Here is a 5493-nt window from a genome sequence, read left to right as displayed (position 1 = left end):
AATTGTTTTGATATGGTTAAACTAGAAAGACAATATTACTATTACCGGATCATAGTATACGTGATTAGTGCACATAAAACAAATAATCAACACAGTAATATACTAATATAAACTTTTACTAAATGAGGGTTAGTCAAAACCAACAGGGTTAGTCAAAACAAACTGTTACTAGCTAACAACGTATAATAAAAAAATTTCAACTACGTTTCAAGTCTTAACATCTTAATTATTATTTGTGTAAGTGGGTTTGTTTTTTCAAGTTTATATAGAAAAGTCTCATTAATTTATGAAAATTTTTGATGAAGTCCTATACTTTTTTTTAACAGAAAAAAACCGATTATTTAATATTTTTTCAAATTAACGAAAAAGTTCTTATTTTTATTTAACAAAAATGAAAGATTATCGTATAAAATTAAATAATCGAGATTTTTCTATTTAAAAAATTTATGATTTTATCAAAAAAAAAATTAAAATAATGAAACTTTTCTATAAAAAAAACCCTTATGTTTCCTAAGTTTTTACACAAACATGAACTATTGCCATTGTATTAGATCAAACAACTAAAAATGAAGAGACACAATCCATTTCATAATTTGAGTTTTTTATTTTTTATTTTTTATTTTTTATTTATTTGTTTTATTTAATTTTTTTTAAATAGTACACAAATAAGAATTGTATAGTACAAACGAATTGAAATGACATAAACTATAGCCAATATGTAAGTAAATACGTCATAAAAGAAATTACCTGTTTTCTTTCTATATTCTTTATAAGAAAAACAGTTCCAGTTTTGCAGAGTATATTTTGAGAGTTTTGAACTATTTGAGGAGAGTCTGATGGTGATAAGGTATATATATAAGTATTATGTAATGGAAAATTCGTGTGATTGTAAATTTGGGTTGACCCAAACAAAGTCTTTCAAAATATCTTATGTATGATGGAAAATTCTTACGATAATAAATTTGGGTTGTTTGATATAAGAGTATTATGTGATGGAAAATTAGTGTGATTGTAAATTTAGGTTGACCCAAACAGAGTCTTTCTAAATATCTTATGTATGATGGAAAATTCATGTGATAATAAATTTGGGTTCACTCAAACAAAGTCTTTCTAAATATAATACAATGAAACACACACCACACTATATATAATATTATATTATATATATTATATATTATATTTTGTATATACTATATATTAATTTTGAAACCCATGTATTATATATATTTATTTAAAAAAAATTAAATATAAATGTCTAAATATTTGAATTTATAAGAATATGAAAAAATATTGAATTGTTAAAATTGAATTGTTTTTTTCTTTTTTAAATTTAAACATATAATTTACATAAATAAACATAGGAAATTAATGGGTCTTTAATCTAGGTATTTTGAAATTAAAAGGTAAGTTTATTTATGAAACTGATTCCAATTATTATTACATTTATTGTAGTTATTAAATTTAAATATTATGTGGAATTTAATAAAGTAAAAAAAAACTATAAAAATATATATGGACAAATATTAATTTAGAATAATCATAAAATGACATATGACAAAATTAATTAGAGTATGATATATAGCAAATTTAAGTTAGGTTAAAATTTTTATATTACACAGGGTTGACAAATTAAAAATAATATGTATTATAACGAAAACATAGCTATGTTTTTAGAGTAATATATTTTTTTCGCATCCATGATTCCTTACTTGAGAATAACACTTTCATTTTTGTTTTAATGTAACAAATCTCACAAATTGAAAATACGCTAGTATAATAAAGTAAGTATTGTACTTTGAAAGTAGATTTTTATAATATCAACGACTTTTGTTTGTTTTTTTTACAAGCACACAACCATACAAGCACAGGCAAACATATAGATATTGTCACACCCCCAAACCAGAACGGCGGAAACGTCTGAGGCGGATGGAGTGACTTCATGTACTGTATCATAAAAATTGAATATAAATGAAACATAGCAACACAAACATTCATTCACCGATGATTCAAGTTTGCATTGTTTACAACACTTTGTTTGTTCAAAAGTTGAATACAAATAACTGAAAAATAGAAAGAACATGAGACGACGACGCCGGCCCTCAAAAAGGGTTGAGTACCTGTCTACTGGTTTCCTGAGAATATAAGTGATTTTGAAAAAGTGTCAACAATTAAGTTGGTGAGTTCATAAGCATTTTGTATGAAAAGGGTTTGTAATTGTTTCGCCAAAAAAATGGTTTTGTATACTTCCAGAAAATCCGATATTTTTTCTTTAATATGAACTGTAATTGTATGTAATTCCTTTGTATCTTTTCCTTGTAAAGTAATAATGTATGTTTCCAGAAAAACAAATATTTTCATAAATGTGAACTGTAGTCTTAAACCCTAAGACCAAGATGTAAGTGAATGTTGTACTGAAAATAGTATATAGTTTTATTTCGGTTTATAAAACTAATGAAGTGTAAGCTTCCCGTAAACCAAGTAGTTTTGCTAATTCCTATGTGAGTTATTATAACCATGCTTGATATGACTGATATGCCTGAACGACGTTCTTCAGGCGTCAGAATTGGTAGACTTTTGTCACCCTAGACTTGCCGGTATAACTGTAGCGAACAATTGAGGTGTGGGGTTGTCAATCCTGTATAGATCTATACACAACGGTCTCGCTCTCCCTCCAGGAGACTCTGGTTATAATGCAGGACTTACGGTGTACGCTAGGTAGGTACAGTGAAGGAACGTCTCACAAGAGCATTTATAGATTTACGTGAACTATGACTAACTTTTTCTCGTAATATTAAATATTATACTTTTGGGTAATTATATGTATCCTCTAAAAATGATCGTATGGTTGTGTAGCAGTCAAAATATACTGTTTATATTTTAACTTGGTTTGTTTGAAAATATTCATATAATCCTTTATATAAATGTGTATGTGTATCTAGTATCAAAATATGAAATTCAAAACGTAATGTTTTTGGGTTGTAACTCACCAAATTTGTAAATGACTGTAATGTAACCATTTTTGCTAGAAAATCTAACTTTTAGTAAAACTTTCCAAAAACCATGTAGTTTTACAGCCAAAAAATTTCTTATGATTTTATAACATAGATTATGTTTGTTTTAACAATATGTATATCACAAATATTTATACCAAAACTAGTATAAAATATAACTTGCACAAATAATATTTTATTTTTAACATAAAGATGAAAACATGTAATTATTTTTGGGATAAACAAAGTTTTACTTGTATTCCCCCCCCCCCCCCCCCCCAAAACATGGAAAAAGCTTGAAAATATGGGGGTATGAACTCACCTTGGTTTAGTTTGGTGGATGATTTGAAGTGTTGTGAAGAGATTTCGAGCCTAAACACTAGGATGCTCTTGATGAACACCTTGAAGCTTATAATACCCTAAGAAGGTTAACATACGAATTTGTGTGTAAATGAGGATGAAATTTACATAATAATGTATAACAACACTAGGGTTGTCGAGATTACTTACCAAACTCTAAGGACCACTTAGATGATGAAGATCTTTGGGAAGAACCAAGCTTGTTCTTGAGAGTATTTTGAAATATGAAGCTGGAGTGTAGAAGGAAATGGAAGAAGGAAAATTGAAGAGTGTTGGTAAATGGAAGGAGTCTTCTGTCGTGATTTAAATGGAAGGAATGGGTATGGATGTATGTTAGATAATTGAATGGTGTGCATGGTAGTTTGTTGGGTAAAAAGAGGTAAGGCTGAAGTATCGTCTTTTGATGTCAATATCCTATTATTTTAAGTAGTTACAGGAAAGAACTTGCTGGAAACTCTTTTGTATGACCGAAATCACCCCATGTAACGCCCGTAGATCCGGGCTATTCAATTTAGAGACGATAAGCGTCAAAAATGACTTTTTGATAGAAGAGTGTTTAGAATAAATAATCTTAACCAAGTTGTAGTATATGTCACAAGGTTTCCGTGCATATAAAGAATGCCGAAATCCGAGTTATAACGAAGAAGTTATGACCTGTCGAACTTTCGCGACAGAACCGGCACAACACAGCGCGACGTAAATAGTGAATTTACGATAGAGCGATATTTAGTCTTAGTGATCTAAACGAAAGTCGTAGAATACGTTAAACCGAGAGCGTGCATAGAAAGAACGTCTAAATCTGACTTAGTATGAGGAAGTTATGATTTTTCGAAGTTCCAACTTAGCAGTATGCAACCCAAAGTTCAAATATGGGATCGAGTGGTTTCTAGCCGAAACAATCTAAACGAGAATCGAAGATCTCGTCGATAGTAGTCCAACGGTAAAAAGACAGACGAAAACAGACGTCTGATGAAGAAGTTATGAATTTCTAACGGAGTTTTCCTGTCCCGACCTACTAAAAATAATATAATAAAAATAAAATCAAAACTTGCCGACGGAGTCTAAACGAAAGTTATAGAGCATAGTCTCACATACGCGTGGATATAAAGAACGTAAAAAACGGAGCTCGTATACAGAAGTTATGAATTTATGAAGTTTTTAAATAAATAAAATAAATAAATAAAAATATTAATTCGGAGCTTATCCGAAGTGGTGACGCGTCCGGTCTGATCCACCCAGTACGCCCAGCGTACTAGGCGTACGCCCAGCGTACATGTCGACAGCGGAGTACGCCCAACGTAAATCGGGGTTCAGCACCCTATAAATAGAACATGAGGGCTGCCGATCTTTTTGCTAATTTCCACTTCTTTCACCCCTTTTTCTTTCTTTTAGTTTGCAAGAAATACCCCCGAAACCCCGGTATCATCCCGACACCCGAAGCAAGTCCCGAAGCCCCGAAGATCCCGAGAAGAAAAGAGTTTCGAGCCGAAATTCTGCCCGCGAGAAGCCCGATTTTGGAAGATATTCCGGTTTCATCGAAGATTATTATTTGAAGAGCTGTAGTGCTGTCCGACAATCGTCTTAACAAGTGAATGTGTAGTTACTTTCTTCTAACACATAGATATGAAGTATTTGCTATGAAATACGTGTTATGTGTTTATATATATTGTTTGTTTACATGATATGGATGTTGAAGGAATGTTTTATACAGTTTTTTAAATGGTTAAACTGTATATGTAATTTTTATCTACAAATATGTTGGGTAGAACATGGGTAGACGAAATAGTTGGTGTGTGATGAAAGATGAGTTTGAGGATGAGACGAAAGATGGTTTAGATCATGAGATGAGGGTGACAGGTGAAAACTGAGTGAAACCTTTACCCAAACGATGGCCCCGTCATTCAGCAGAGTAGGGATGACAACCACAGACTATTCTAGACGGTCCTTTGGAACACTAGCAGGCTCACAACCTGTAGGTGTTGTGGACTTGATGTTCACCGGTGTACTCTAAAAACCCTGGAAGCTATGGACTTAGTGTCTTATATACATACGATGGTAGCTATGGATTTAGTACTGTGTAGATGAACCTTGGTAGCTATGGATATAGTACTATGTAGATGAACCTTGGCAGCTATGGATTTAG

The 5493-nt window shown here is 31.3% G+C and overlaps 1 protein-coding gene across 1 annotated transcript in view; it reads right to left on the bottom strand.

Annotated features, from left to right (window-relative positions):
• Positions 1–819, bottom strand: part of LOC145159253 (putative UPF0481 protein At3g02645) — a 4558-nt gene extending 3739 nt beyond the window's left edge. The window contains exon 1 of the mRNA XM_079078189.1: positions 748–819. The gene's annotated coding sequence lies outside the window, so the exon portion shown is untranslated. The remainder of the gene's footprint in view (positions 1–747) is intronic.
• Between the last annotated feature and the right edge of the window lie 4674 nt (positions 820–5493).

This window comes from Lactuca virosa, chromosome 2 (assembly GCF_052849685.1).
Source record: "Lactuca virosa cultivar CGN04683 chromosome 2, Lactuca_virosa_CGN04683_v6, whole genome shotgun sequence".
Lineage (NCBI taxonomy): Eukaryota > Viridiplantae > Streptophyta > Magnoliopsida > Asterales > Asteraceae > Lactuca > Lactuca virosa.
Note: the sequence above shows the minus strand (reverse complement) of the source record. Positions and strands in the feature narration are given on the sequence as shown.